At 36.6% G+C, this 15,339-nt stretch overlaps 1 protein-coding gene across 1 annotated transcript in view; it reads right to left on the reverse strand.

Moving 5' to 3' along the window:
- Positions 1-15,339, reverse strand: part of PTPRD (protein tyrosine phosphatase receptor type D) — a 1,630,925-nt gene that overhangs the window by 1,445,930 nt on the left and 169,656 nt on the right. The gene's annotated exons all lie outside the window — the stretch shown is intronic.

Here is a 15,339-nt window from a genome sequence, read left to right on the forward strand (position 1 = left end):
TGTCCATAAATACACTTTTGGAACCTAATGATTTGTACTCATGTGTCTATATTCTTATAACATAATGACATTTTCATTTATGAAACTATTAATTGATCATCATTCTTTATAAATCCTCTATTGGGACTTTGATTTTGTTTTAGCTTATTAGTTTTTTGTGAGATAGAGGGAATCTAAAAACTTTAAGCAGCTGGAAGTTAAAATAACATAAGCAAAGAACTAGAAATCATTGTGTTTAAAGAAAAATTAATACAAGGAATTTTTACAGTTTTGTGAGATATGGAAGAACTGAACCTAACAGGTTTCATTATATTTGATACCATATTATAATCATAATATAATTTTTGTGAACAGTCACAAAAATCCAATTGAGCATAAGTTTTAGTAAATTCCATAATCCAGGGCTATTTTTAATAAATTGAGAAAATACTGATGGATGATTTACAATAAGCAAAGAATAAAAATAAATTAGCCATGTACGTTGTTAAAGTCGTATTACGTACATTTACAAATCAAGGATATGCCTGTTGCTATTTTAAGTATCTCATTAAGTCCTTTAATATTCAAAATAATTTTCAGAAGAATACACTGTTATTTTCTTTATTTTACTTATAAGGAACAGAGCACCAAGAAGTAACTTGCCTAACATGTCATAGCTAATATATGACAGACATGGAATGCCCTACCCATTTAACTCTGATGGTCTGAACCTTTGTATTTAGCTACCTCAAGGAATGGGCTTCTTTTCCAATTTATCTGTCACCAGTTTATTGCTGACAGAAATCTTAACAGTGGGTTATTATTCATCCAGTTTCGCTAATGGGAAAACAAAGAACATCTTAGCAGATAAAATTATAGAACTGGTAAATGCAGTATTAAAAAAAATCTGCATCATAGTATTTGTGATAATCATGTACATGGAAAAGGATTCTAAAAGTTTTAAGGAATAACATACACATGGTAAAACCCACGCATTTGTAAATTGTAGACATTTACTGATACTGGTTCTAAACTCTAGTGTAACAGACAATACGATCTCTGTTGATTAAGGAAAAGCCAGTATATACATTATAACAACAATGTAAATATTCAAGTGAAAATATGAAGCAGTGGATAAATGCTCAGTTTGATGAACTCTGTTAAAAACAATGATTCAAATACCACACATCACAAAGCTGAAACACAGATAACAGCTTTGTGTGCATTTTAAATAAATATGCATTATAATATATTTTAGCATGTTATTTATAAACATTCATCATTTTACTTCTTAATACCTAATTATTTTATTTGTTTTACTTGTAAGTTTCATTATTCTATCATTAGAAGGCTAGCATTAGGCAGAAAAAAGAATGTCTGTTTCATCCATGATATACCTGTAGCTTGTGCATTTGCTTAAAGCACTCAAAATATTTGTGACTGAATAAATATTGATATCCTGAAATTAGCATGACATTGAGAAAAAAGTAAGTTTTGGAAAGAATGAAGTAAATTTTTCTTAAAGATTTATTTATTTGAAAGAGTTACACAGAGAGAGGAGAGGCAGAGAGAGAGGTCTTCCATCGGATGGCTCACTCTCCAGATGGCCACAACAGCCAGAGTTGTGCCAATCTGAAGCCAGGAGTCAGGAGCTTCTGGGTCTCCCACGTGGGTGCAGGGGCCAAGGACTTGGGTCATCCTTTACTGTTTTCCCAGGCCATACCAGAGAGCTGGATCAGAAGAGGAGCAGCTGGAACTAGAACTGGTGCCCATATGGGATGCCAGCCCTTCAGGGCAGGGCATTAACCCCCTGTGACACAGCACAGGCCCCAGAGATGAAGTAAATTTAACTCTTCAAATGCCAATATCAGCAAGTAACCAAATTTGAAAATTGATATTAGAAATACAGAGACCAACGTAAAGAAAATTATTACGAACAGACTATCAATGAGTAGGTTTACAACACACTTATAAAAAATAGAAATCAACTCACAGTGGATCAATGATCTAAATCTACAACCTTATACCATTAAATCACTAAAGGAAAACATTATGGAAACTGTGCAAAACATTGGCACAGGCAAAGACTTCCTGAAAAATACCCCCAGAAGGACAGGTAATTAAATTAAATATATACAAATGGGATTACATCACCAAGAAACTTTGGCACTGCAAAGGAAACTATTAACAAAGAGACAACCAACAGAATGGGAGAAAATATATGCTAACTATGCAATTGATAAAAGATTGATTTCCAGGATCTATGAAGAGCTCAATAAACTCAACAGCAACACAACTTCAATTAAGAAATGGACAAAAGGTGTGAACAGGACTTTTTCATAGGGTGAAATACAAATTGCCAACACACATGAATAGTTGCTCAGGATAACTAGCCATCACAGAAATGCAAATAAGAACAATGAGGTTTTATCTCATCCCAGTTAGAATGGCTGTCAATAATAATAATAAATGCTGGTGAGAATGTGAGAATGCAGGGGAAAATGTACCCTAATACATTGTTGGTGGGACTGTAAACTAGTGCAACCATTATGGAAGACTGTATGGAGATTTCTCAGACATCTGAAAATAGATCTACCATATGACCCAGCAATCCCACTCCTGGGAATTTATCCTGCGGGAATGAAATAAACATATGAAAGAGTTATTTGTACCCTCATGTTTGTTGCAGCTACATTCACAATAGGTACGATATGGAATCAACCCAGGTGTCCATCAATTTATGACTAAAGAAAATGTGAGATATTATATAAATATGTTATATATACACAAAAACACACATATTATAGAATACTACACACCCATAAAAATACTGAAATCGTGTCTTTTGTAACAAAATGGATGCAACTGGAAACCATTGTGCTTAGTGAAATAAGTCTGTTTCCAAAAGACAAATACCATGTTTTCTCTGATAAGTGGTAATTAAAATATCATACAAAAACGTATAAGAATGAAATAGACATCTTTTGATTGTTATAAGCCCATGTTTATGCTCCTGTGGAACTGTGGTATTTCCACTTTTTACTTGTTGAATATTATGGATAGTGGTGCATTAAGCCTGTGATTACAGAATAGAATGAAAGTATGTCTGCAAAAATGAGAGGAAAAAAGAGAAAGGAAGGAAGGAGGAGGATTGAGAAAGGGAAGGAGTATGATTACCTTCCTAGAATTATACCTGTGAATTACATGAAATCTATTATCTTTATAATACTAATTTTTTAAAATTCAAAAAAATACTTCTGACAAGTATCCTCAAGTCTGATTTAGCTGAAAAGGGGGGGGATAAATCAAAAGATAATGGCTTATTATATTTAATGTGCTCCGTTAAAGTAACTCTCAAAATAGAATAGAGTGCCTTCCAAAATAACCTTTTAGGAGAAATGATAAAGAGCCGGCATCACGGAATAGCAGGTTAAGCTGCCTCCAGTGATGCCAGCTTCCCATATATGTGCTGGTTTGTGTCCCAGCTGTTCCATTTCTGATCCAGCTCCCTGTTAATACACCTGAGAAAGCAGCATTGGATGACCCATTTGCTTGGGCTTCTGCCACCCACATGGGACATCTGGAAGAAACTCCTAGCTTCTGGCTTTGGCCTGACTCAGCCATGGCAGTTTTAGCCATTTGGGAAGTGATCCATCAGATGAAAGATTTTTCTGTTTCTCCTTTCCTCTTTTAAAAAAGGGGAAAAAATGACAAATTGATGACATTTACAGATAAGCCAAGTGGGGAAATATTTCTCTTTCAAATTCTGTTGGAAGAACAGCTAAAGGAGGAAGAATAAACTCCAGGATCCTCCCACTTTAAGGGAAGTGGAACAGCCAGGACAGGAACTGGTGCACATATGGGATGCCAGCACAGAAGGCAGCAACTTTACCCACTGTGTCACAATGCTGACCCTGAGAGAAATCTTGAAAAAGAACCCCACAGAAATCTGGAAGGAAAACCTTATTATGTGCAGTGAGTTACAGCCCCAACCTACAGTGCTGGCATCCCATATGGGTGCCAGTTTGAGTCCCAGTTGCTCTACTTCTGATCTAGTACCCTGCTAATGCACCTGGAAAAGCATCAGAGGATGTCTCAAGTCCTTGGGCCCCTGCACCCACATGGGAGACCAAGAAGTTCCTGGCTTTGATTGCCTCAGCTCCAGCTATTGCAGTCACTTGGGAAGTGAACCAGCAGATGGAAGACTTCTTTCAAATATAAAAAATAAACCTTATTATATCAAATTTTAAAAAAGGTAACTCTCAATAACAAATTACATGAAGCAGAGGAAAGAATATCTGAACTTGAAAACAAATATTTTGAAATATTACAGTCAGGGGAAGAAAAAAGATAGACATAAGAGCCTTATTCTATTTATTTTTAATATACTTTGCCCTGTTGGGTTTTATGTTTTCATGATGGTAGTTATTGTTCTTTCTTGCTGTCAAACTCCTGTAAGACACTTAGGACACCATTAAATGAACAAACGTAGATTGTGTCAGTCCTTGAGGAAGAAGAAAGGAATAATGGCATAGAAAACATAGTTCATAACACCAATCTGGATAATGACATGGACATCCAAGTGTAAGAGACCCATAGGACCCCGAATGGACAGGACCAGAAAAGATCCTGTGATATATTAGAGTCAAACTCTTAAAAGCATAACACAAAGAGAGATTCTAAGCTCTATAAGAAAAAAAACAGCAAGTAATTTTTAAGGAAAACCCCAACATAGTAGCAGATTTCTTGGTTGAAATCTAACAAGGCCAGGAAGAAATAGAATAATCTATTCAAGGTTATTGAAGAGAAATACAAGCCAACTCAGAATACTTACAAAGCAAAGCTGTCTTTTATAAGAGGAAGAAATAAAGATGTTTCAAGTCAAGTACAAACTGAAGAGATTTATCACCACCAGATCAGCCTTACAAAAGCTGTATTTAGGACTATTTAGGAGACAGAACTTCCAAAATGAAAATGTGTGAAAGTACAAAAACCACTAGAACAAACTTCTCAAAATAAACAGTAAGTTTAAAAGAAAAAAGATTGGATTAAGATGGCCGAGTAGGGAGGGGGCTTACATCTCTAGTCTAGGAGGAGATAGTTTTTAAAAAGTGGATAGAGCCCAGTCTCATGGAAGAGTTAGTGAAAAAAATAGCAGAGAAACTCTACACAAATTAGAGACACAGTGGAACTACGTGGAGGGTGTGGACATGCACAGTCAGGACCCTAGCAGCCAGGAGCCTCTGCATCAGCTTTGGAAAGAGGCAAGGTCAGACTACAGCAGCCCAAGCCACTGGTGACAAAGCTGCAGAAAAGCCTGGAGGGAATCCAGCTTGGAGCCCTCTGGGGGATAGTGTACCTGCCAAACTAGAAGAGAAAAAACAAGGCGGGGTGGGGGAGGGGGGAGTCATGTTTCTCTCTCCCCCATCTCCCTGCAATGGCATCCTCTAACAAGATGATACAGAGTGGGTGCCATTTTGGACACATGGAACAGCTGCACCAGCTCTTGTCTGTGTCCAGCAATGAGCTGAGCAGAGACTCCTGATTCTTGTGGGGAGAACTGATGAGGGACTGGGTGCTCCTAACTGTGGGAGGCTTGTGTGCCAGGACTGTGAAAACACTGAGACTGGGGGGCTTTGAAAACGTTGAGGCTGCATGGGAAGGCTTAGAGTGTGCGGGGACTTTGAGCAGTCACTGTGGGAGGCTATACACACTCAGAGCTGGGGAATCTGCTTACACTGAGAACTACACAGATCCTTTGTGCGGTCCTTGTGGACGTGAGAATGAATATTATACCCACTGGGACTAGCACCAATGCACTGGTCTCCTTTGAGGAGGAGAAATGAGCTGAGTCTATGCCAAAGAACAGAAAAACATCTCTTCTGATTAAAACAAAAACAAAAAGCAGGAGATTTACCACACCCAATCTGGGTGTCACCTTAACACTCCCTTCACCCTAGAGCACTGAACAGAGCTCCCAGGCCACATGCCACACCCACCACATGCCTCTAGGTATTCCCTGAAAGCAGACACTAATCCACACATAGTCACATAGTTCAAAGATAAAAGTTACCACAGTCACCTATGGGAAGTTCTATTAAGTAGGCCCTCCACAAACATAGAAAAGGCCAAATTTATTGTGTATTTCAAACTCTCCAACCTTGTTGGAATTAACTAGGGCCGGGGGTGGGGGGGTGGGGGGAAACAGACAAACAGACACAATACATGAAGCCTTGATGAGTTTGATTTGCCAGTAGAAGCACTTTAGTGACTCAGATGTTTTCACTAAAAACAAAATGAAGATGTGGCAAACATTTTATTTCTTTCAATATTTCTAGAAGTCTACAGATTCTGTTAATAATCTTAATAAATAACAGTTCATGGAATGCAAACAGCAAAACTGATATAAGATATACAAAACTATCACAAGCATATCTTGCTTTTGAATAAAAATCTTTTATTCCTGTTGAGAACAGTATTTTAAAAATGTTTCCCTTCCAAATTTTCTCAAGACAAAAATAGTATCAACCTTACAAAGATATTGTATTTCAAACAATCCTGTCCAAGCAATTTTTTCAACTATTTTCTACTTCAAATAAGTATATTTCCTAATTTGTAGGATCAGGACTTATGAACATTTGGACTCAATAGAATCTAACTCCTACTTAAATATATTGTTTTAGAACATTCTAAAATAAATACAAATGTTCATTTTGGTGTCATTTGTGCATCAAGCCCAGAAATTACAGGAACCTATTTCAAAACTTGCTGGATTTATTGTTATCACTTCTAGATTTAAAGGTTTTTAACAGAAACATTTTAAATAACCATTGTTGATCAATTACTAATGAGAAATAATCTTTAATACCCAAAATCAATAAGTTCAACAATTAAGAATATATTTTATGGCATTTTAAAATCAAGGACAAGAATAAATAGACTAGTACTTTTGTTTTCAAGTTTTCATTTCTAAATTTATTTTTCCTTCATAATACTTATGCCGAATATACCCTAAAATGTATTTACTATTTAAATATTTATAATGTGAGAAATAGCCAATGGTGTGTCAATTTTATTTTTTCAAAAAATCAGCTCTTCGTTTGGCTGATTTTTTGTAATTTTTTTGGATTCCATCATGTTGATTTCTTCTCTGATTTTAATTATTTCTTCTCCTACTAGTTTTGGGTCTGGTTTGCTGCAGTTTTTCTAGATCATTAAGATGCATTGATAGCTCATTTATTTGGTGCCTTTCCAATTTCTTGATGTAGGCACCTATTGCTATAAACTTTACTCTCAACACTGCTTTTGTTGTATCCCATAAGTTTTGATGTGTTGTGCTGTTATCCTCATTTACTTCCAGAAAGTTTTTGATTTCTCTCTTGATTTCTACTATGACCCAGTGTTCATTCAGGAGCATGTTGTTTAGTCTCCATATGTTTGCATATGCTCTAGGGATTCCTGAGTTGCTAATTTCCAGTTTCATTCCACTGTAGTCTGAGAAGCTGCATGGTATGATTTCGATTCTTTTGAATTTGCTGAGACTTGTTTTATGGCCTAGTACGTGGTCAGTCCTAGAGTAGGTTCCATGTACTGCTGAGAAGAATGTATATTCTTTAAGTGTGGGATGAAAAGTTCTGTAGATATCTGTTAGATCCATTTGGGCTATAGTGTCGATTAAATCTGCTGTTTCCTTGTTGATCTGTCTGGTTGATCTGTCTATTTCTGAAAGTGGAGTATTGAAGTCCCCCAATACTATTGTATTGGAGTCTAAGTGTCTCCCTTTAAATTCCTGTTAACATATCTTTTAAATAAACTGGTGCCCTGTAATTAGGTGCATATACATTTATAATAGTTACATCTTCCTGTAGAATTGATCCCTTAACATTCTGTGATCAAAGTAGTTTTGACTCCATGCAAATATCACCTGTAATAAACTTGAGTACTTATTGAGTTAAAATATTATATGAAAATAAGCAAAATTCAGTTAAAATATCCAACTACAACAGAATTTCTCATTTATACACCTGATTATCATGTAATTGAAGTTTACCAAAGCCAGTAAATCAAGAGCAATGACTGTCCACTGTATGAAATATGCTCTTAAATAAACTTAACTTAAACAAGGGTAGAGAAAAGGGAATGGGGGGAGGATAGAGGTAGATAAAGGTATTTCTTCTATCCAACAGTTCACTCCACAAATGGCCACAGCAGCCAGGCCTGGTCAGCCTGAAGCCAGGAGCAAGGAACTCACTCTGGCTTTTCAACCTGGGTGGGTGGAATTCAAGTACTTGAGCCATCATCTGCTGCTTCCCAGGCGCATCAACAAGGATCTACATCAGAAGCACAGTACCTGGGACTTAAACCGTCACTCTTTTATGGGATGAAGGCATACTAAGTGACAGTTTAACCCACTTTGCCAGAAGGCCCATTCTGGGATTACTTAATATTGATCCTCAGCATCATTGCCTGTAAAATTGGAATAGGAATGTGTCTTTCACATTATGTGTATGAAAAAATGGAGATTAGCAAAAAGCCTAATATCTAATAGTTGTTATATTGCCCTTCTGCAATTAAGTAATTCACTGTTACATATCACAGTATTCTGATGAAAACATTTATTTAGTCAGGCTAATTGCCTACTGAGATCAATGATTGTGAAACACCATCCTTTCAATATTTACAGCCAAACTGAGCAAAACATCCAGAATGATTTAGCTTTGTGTTTCCATGTGATTGATTGCATGCTGACTTTCTCCATGATGCACTTCAACATCTTAGGATGGCATATCAGTCATGTAGTAACATCCTCATATCACTCTTCCCTTTTGGTCTCTCTATTTAGTATTTCAACAAAATGGCATTCAACAACATAGAGGAAGCTTTGAACTATGCTTATGGAAAAGGATTCCAGAGTTTTTGACTCTTGTTATTAATATAAAGAAAATATATTTCATGTATTTCACAGATAAAAATCTGAGAAGGTAATCACACATCCCTCCCTCAATGCTCTTTTTTTTTCCTTTTTACCTTTAATTTTTCGAAGTAACATACTTTCAATTTACTTCATAAAAATAAGTTTAATTCACCACTAACCATAATGTTCACAAAGTAAAATGTAGACAGACTACTCTTCCACAGGAATATAGACAGGGTCATAAACAATAATCAGCTCAAGTCAGTTTTTAAGATTTATTTATTTATTTGAAGGGCAGAGTTACAGAAGGAAGGAGGGAGAAAGACAGGTCTTCCATCCACTGGTTCACTCCCCAAATGGCCACACTGGCTGGGGCTGGGCCTATCTGAAGCCAGGAGCTTCTTCTGGGTCTCCCATGTGGGTGCAGGGGCCCAAGGACTTGGGCCATCTTCTACTGCTTTTCCAGTGGAGCAGTGGGGACTTGAACTGGTCCCATACGGGATGCCATTGCTGCAGGCAGAGGCTTAACCTACTAAGCCACTGCACCAGCCCCTGTTTCTTTCTTGTACATTGCTTTTTATATTCTATATTAACTATTACATATCAAAGAAAACATGTCTTTTTGGGTCTGGCTTATTTCACTAAGCAAAATGGTCTCCAGTTGCATCCATTTTGTTGCAAAAGACAGGATTTTCTTCTTTATAGCTAATAAAGGTGTATATATACCTGATTACTTAAATAATTTTTTTTTTTTAATTTGAACAGGGGCTAGCATTTAGCCTCATCATTAAATCACCAGTTAGGATGCTCACTTCCCATACTACTAGGTTTGGGTTTGATACCTGGCTCCACTCCCAATTCCAGTTTCCTGCCAATGCAGACCCTGGAAGGCAGCAGTGATGGCTCAAATCACTGGAGTCATGTCGCCAATGTAGGATATCTGAATTGAGTTCCCAAATCCCAGCTACAGCTCCAATAGTCAGAGGTGTTTTGGAAGTGAACCAGTGAATAGGTGATCTTGTTTGGCTGTCAGTTTTTCTTTGCCTATCTGATATTTTTAAATTGAGAAACAATATAATGACATATTTATCACAATAATCAAACAAAATTTTAAAGAGAATGTTATACATTTTGAATAACACAAAATGTTAAATATGTAGAAAAAAACCATGTGTCACATCACAATAAAGAGGATATAATATCAGAAAAGATTATCTCCTAAGACTAAATAAATCTCTATGAATGTATTATTTTATTATTCTAATAAACTTCAATTATAGGGGCCTAGTAAAAATTTTGACACAGAGCAGCACTTAGGAATTTCTATGTCACTGTAGTTTTGACATTCCTAATAAAGATTTCAAAATAAATATGTTAAAGAGTCAAATAAACATTTCCAAAAAAGTAAAAATACCAATAAAGTTGATTTTCCATTCACCTACATCTGGGGCACATTTTCAACAATGTAATAAAACCATCCTTATTTTCAAACTGTCTGGAACTGTAACAATATTCCTTCTACAGTCTGATTCTGGGGTGTGTAGTCCTATTTCCTGATTAACAAATTGTTTGCCTCAGCAACTGCATGTTCATATATTCAACTCAGCTATCACTTGAAGTTTTAACACATTAAAAATACCAAATGGCTGTCATTTTCTTTAGTTTTTCATCTTTCATTAGGCTGTCTACTTCTAAGTCTCCTAACAGCCTGGGTAAATATTGCTCCCATGCAGCATTCAAGGAGTATTAAAGCAAATGCATAAAGATACTATCTTGACACATAACCCTACTTAAAGTAATATTGTATAAACCCAGCATGACATAAGTTGGCTCCATTGCTTTCCCTCGTGACTTTTTTCCACTTTGATATCTCTTTTAATCAGGCCATCTGAAGAAGAACAAATACCTCATCAGTTCAGGCTAGATCACTTCCTTTTTCCTTGTATCTTTTATCTCCTTGAGCAAAATTAATCCATCCCACATGATCCCTGTGCAGCAAGTGAGTCAATTTAATAACAGAAAAGAGAATGTTGAAATTAGCAGTTACTTTAATTAAAAGGTGATCACCAGAGAGCTGATTTCCTAGCTAGTTGTTGACTTACAGAGAATAATTGGCACATAAAACCCAGCAGAGGCATACCACTCAAAACAAAGAAGCTGTTGACAATGAGAAACAGTGCAGTAAAATCACTTACGTTTATATAGGAGACACTGTATTTATGCCTATTTCCAGTTATTAGCATTCTAGAGCTTAGCAAAGACATCACCTTGAACTTTCTTCCTCATCATTACCCACTCTCTTTTCTCTGACAATTGATGAGCTTGACAATCTCGTTAAACTGCCAAATACATAATTTGCAGAGGCTCTAACTCGCCAGCCCCTGGATAAAAGCAAAGTGATGGTTTAACACAAACCTGGCACTGATCTTAATGAAAATTTTGTTTTATATGCCAGGTTGCTAGCATGTCACCCTCTTTGAGATTTGCACTGGCTTAAAGCAAAATTGTAAAATGAGAAGACAGGGATTGGATGGGGCAATCTTTTAAGGCCATTCTAACCTGGTTTTCTCTAGTCCTATAGTATCCCTGGATTCTCTTTCCCATCCACCTAATGATACAATCTTTTTTTTTTTCTAACAGCTGTCTTCAATTTATTCCTCATCTAGTGAGAATGCTCGCATCTTCTATCACAATCAGATAACAATGTTTTCTTTGCTTAGAGGTTTTCAAGGTTATTTTTCTAAAGGACAAGAAGCATATAGGAGATTTTGTTGTTGCTACTGTTTTATTCCCGGCAGTGTAGGTTGATGCAAGTGTGTATATGGATGTGATGACAAACCTAATGGAGGAGGATTGGGCAAGAGGGGAAAGGGAAGGGAGTTGCTGGTTTTGGACCTAATAATTCTCAGTGATGGGGCGAGTGTGATGGGAGAGAGGCAGTGCTAGGGTAGTCCACAACATCTCAGATGCTAAAACACTGTCTAGAGGCCATTAGCCTTCTTTCCGGCAAAACTTTCCTCCCAGGACGTTTTTAGCATTTCTGCTCTAAGCAGACTAGCCAGCATGGATACCGACCACTGGTTCACAACACTTTTCACAGACTTAGGAAAGGACTTTTTTATGTTTAGAGGAGGAGCGGTCTGGGTCTCCAGAGAGGAGGTGGTGAGGAAAAGTGTCCGGAAAGAGCCCACCTGATGTACAAGATACAGAGAATCATTACTAACAGACTCTACCTTTTATGAAAAAAATCAATACAGACAAACCAGGAGACAAACTCTAAAATCAAATAAAAAATTAAGATGGAGACTTCAAAGAAATGTGAGGCATATGGCAAGCTCTCAAGCTGAGGTCCTAGATTCCCTTTTGATAGCAATTGTTCTCTACCATTTGGTAAGAACATTTGGAGAACTAAATTAGACAGTATCTGAAATTTTAAGATAGTTCTTTTCCACAAGTTGAGGGAGATGTTGTCAATTAAGAAGCTGAACAAGTAGTACTTGTGCTTACCAATTAAAGGATGCACTGGAAAAATTACCAGGCCTAAGAGGTAAAGAAATCTTCTATGGAAGCCTAGAATTCATAAAATTCTGTTGGCTGAAGAGCATGGATTTTGGCACAAGAATGATATTTGAGGACAGATACCCTGATAAAACAGACCAATGAGGACAGAAAATCAGGAAAAAATAGGTAGCAAAACATCAAGACCACAACAAAGGACAAAAAATATTTTCTTCCTAATAGAGCAAATCAAGAAGCAACAAAATATATATAAAAAATTTTTGGTTTACCTTTGGGAAGGAGGATTAATAAAAGGTTCAATGAGAAACACAGAACATGAACTTAAAGGTAATAAGCTGCTGCATTTTAGCATTATATTTTAATAATCACATAAGAGGAATCCACAATTTAAAAAAAGCAGATAAAAAAAACCACAAAGAACAGATTCAGTATTTTTCTCAGATGGTAGTGTGAGGTATAATTATGTATCATCTCATAAACATAACAATCATAAGCCAGAAATGACAAAAATTCAAGGATGATTACTCATTTTAACACATTAATATTCATATTCACAAGGGCATTTGTGTTAAGACTAGGTTACCTTAAGTTGTAAGGTACAGATTCTAATTTTAAAAGCAATTTTATGACTCCAACAACCTATGCTGGCAGAAGTGAACATGGATCAACATTAACGTTCTTTAATTTCTTAAATAATAAAAGCATCAAAAAATGACAGTGATACCCTTGTTTGTTTTGGCTTAAAGGGGATTTATACACACCTCTAGGCAACTATTTTACAATCAATACACAATGAAGGCCAGATACCCCAATCATTGCTTACCCCCATTCAACAAGAATGCAATCTGAACAACTAAGTGCATATTTGAAGTGTTGAATTTAAAAAAAAAAGATTTTTTTTTAATATTTTGCATTACTTAAGGAATCAAGTTTTCTTTCAAACAGAATAATCCAAAACTAAGTCTCTAAGTAATCTAATCTTATTCAACACACTTGCTGGGCTAATCAGTCGTCTGATACTATAATATGTGTTTCTACCAATGCTGGGTCCATTTTCATTAATATGATATTTTCCAGAGAGCATTCTGAACATGATGTTATCTTCTCAGATCAGTTCAACTCTAAAAACATCAAATGTTTTATTTCCCATAGCCACAGTTACACGGCTTTTTGTCACTCAGTGCAATTAACAGAAAGACTCCTTCTGTGATAGCTTCTTGGTTTTTAAGCTGGTAATTGAGTAAGAATGATTTGCATAAGAGTGGCCAGGCAGGAACTTAATCTTTAAATGTTCAATAAGAACATACTAAAATCTGTTGAGTATCAGATATTTTCTTATATTCTTGGGTCAAATTATTTATTATGATTCAAGTGTCTCAGAAGTGTTACGATCTTCAAAGTGGTATGCTGGTGGTTACAATCAATAATGGACACTAAAGTTACTCAGATTCTAATATTTTCTTGGCTATTGATCTTCTGCATGTTACTTAAGATCTCTGTGTATCAATTTCTTCCTTTATAAAATTAGAGTAACACACAGTTCATAGTGTCATTAAGAATCTTATTTGAGTTGATAAATTGAAGTATATAATTTGGAACAGAGTGTGCTCTTAGGATTGCTAAATATTATTGCTCAGTGTAACATTTTTAATTTTTACAGATTGGGGCCGGCACTGTGGCACAGTGGGTTAAAGCCCTGGCCTAAAGCATCAGTATTCCATATAGGCGCTGGTTCTAATCCTGGCTGCTCTTCTTCCAATCCAGCTCTCTGCTGTGGCCTGGGAAAGTAGTGGTAGATGGCCCAACTCCTTGGGCACCTGCACCACATGGGAGATCTGGGAGAAGCTCTTGGCTCCCAACTTCGGATCGGCTCAACTCCAGCCATTGTGGCCATCTGGGGAGTGAACCAGCAGATGGAAGACCTCTCTGTCTCTCTCTAACTGTCTTTCAAATAAATAAAATTTTAAATTAATTTTTACAGATAGATTTTTAAAGAAAATATGGGGTGTGAATCAGTAAATGAGAGTATTATCTCTCAAATAAGTCAATTTAAATTAAAGAGAATATAATTTGCGGTATGTAATTCCATCTGCCCTTTGATTTTCTAGAAAGTTCACTATACACCTTTATCACTTAAATAATGTGTGAAAATTCACCCAGTTTTAGCTGATAAACACATGCAACCCTTAAATGTATGGTTTTCATATAATTTACACATATATTATTATTTTTTTTTCTGACAGGCAGAGTGGACAGTGAGAGAGAGAGAGACAGAGAAAGGTCTTCCTTTGCCATTGGTTCACCCTCCAATGGCTGCCACGGCTGGCGCGCTGCGGCCGGTGCACCGTGCTGATCCGATGGCAGGAGCCAGGTGCTTCTCCTGGTCTCCATGTGGGTGCAGGGCCCAAGCACTTGAGCCATCCTCCACTGCACTTCCTGGCCACAGCAGAGAGCTGGCCTGGAAGAGGGGCAACCAGGACAGGATCCGGTGCCCCGACCGGGACTAGAACCTGGTGTGCCGGCGCAGCAAGGTGGAGGATTAGCCTAGTGAGCCGCGGCGCCAGCCCACATATATTATCACACAATGAATAGATATTATGAATTTTGTATATGATATATGCATATTACACAAAAGTAACTACTCATTTTAATAAACATGTACTTTCGTAGATATCACTTTTAGAATCACTTTTGGAATCCTCACATATGTACCCATGCACACACATACTCACTAAAATCAAGAAAAGACTCCCCAAATGCAATTTCAATAAAATCGTATTGCACTTTCATGACACAAAAAATACTGTATTTCAGGGGAAACATATTTTTACATTCCAAAAATTTTATACTTCCACCTAGATAATGTTTTGCTACTGTAGACATATGTTTTAAATTTAATTTGTTTTGGGTAATTTTTTAAACATGCA

This window comes from Oryctolagus cuniculus, chromosome 1 (assembly GCF_964237555.1).
Source record: "Oryctolagus cuniculus chromosome 1, mOryCun1.1, whole genome shotgun sequence".
Taxonomy (NCBI): Eukaryota; Metazoa; Chordata; class Mammalia; order Lagomorpha; family Leporidae; genus Oryctolagus; species Oryctolagus cuniculus.